This window comes from Kryptolebias marmoratus, linkage group LG2, assembly GCF_001649575.2.
Source record: "Kryptolebias marmoratus isolate JLee-2015 linkage group LG2, ASM164957v2, whole genome shotgun sequence".
In the NCBI taxonomy this organism is placed as follows: domain Eukaryota; kingdom Metazoa; phylum Chordata; class Actinopteri; order Cyprinodontiformes; family Rivulidae; genus Kryptolebias; species Kryptolebias marmoratus.
In genome coordinates, this window is record NC_051431.1 from 29907275 (window position 1) to 29908560 (window position 1286).

Sequence of the window (1286 nt, forward strand, 5' to 3'; positions counted from 1 at the left end):
AAAAAATTCAGACAAGTGAAATTTATTTTTTGTGGAGTTTTTGAAGTATTTTTTGTGCTTTTGTAAGTTTTTGTATGTAAGTTGTAATGTTTTTCAGACACTTGCTGCTTTTAATGCATAGATCTATTTGTGCTACCTGCTTATATTTAACAGGTAGGATATTCTGATGAAGGAAGTGATTTTTGTGGTTTTAGAAAGGTTTTAGTCGTGGATATAAATTGTTCCAATATGCTTGTCAGGATCTGGGATTTCAGTGTGTCTCTCTTCATTGGCTCCCTGCTGGGAGTGGCCTGGAACTGAGCTGCGCACCTGCAGCTCGTTGGGGTCATCAGCCAGGGAGGATTTAAGGAGCTGCTAGACCTCGCCTCTCCGTCGGATGATTACTCCATCACGGTAGTCTCTAGCCCGTTAGACACTCTCTCCTGTGAAAACACTCTGTGTTGTGACTGTTTTGAGAAAGCCTCCACTTCTCTCACTCATTCTCTGTCTCTCACTCAAGGTAGTAGCCTGACTCTGAGATCCAGATTCCACCTGCAGCTCCAAGCCTCACCTGCCTGCCCGCTCTAACCCCAGCTTGTTCCTGTTGGAGACACTCACTTTGGAACTCTCGAGTGGACGCTCGGAACCAGCCTGCCCCTTCCCCCCCTCCGGTTGAGAAGCCTCTGTGAAGACGTAGGCTGACACACCTGCTGTCCCCATCTGACAATCAGTCTTCCTCTGGTGAAATCACTAACCCCTCGCTCTGCTTCCAGAATCCGATCCAAAAGGACCACCTGCTAGACACCTATTAGTTTGTTGCTGTAAATAAACTTCCTAACTTACTGTTGTTTCCTGCGTTTGATTCTGCATGTGGGTCAGAAGCCTACCCTCGTACATGACAATGCGAAGCATAACTCCTAAGCTTCCACTTCAGTATCCGATGATATTTAACATTAACACAAACCGCTATAGTTTTCGGTTTGTAGCAGTTTTTGACGAGTAACACCGACCGTTAGACATAGCTGTTTAGCCACGCTACGGTAGGAAAATCTGACAAGGAAGCACAGATCATCAGAACACCGGCCGTAGGTGCGAACGCACACTGAGCGACGTCATGACGTCATTGATTTAGTTTAAAAAAACATTTAACTTTCGGTTCTTCCCTCGACTACTCTTGAAAAACAGAAAATAAAATAGCTTCTCATCACAACACCTAATTGGTGTTAGACTGCATGTAATCTGCAGTGGATCGAGTGCATCATATGGGTTTGCAGTGAACTGTTGTAATATTTTTATGCGGGTTTTCT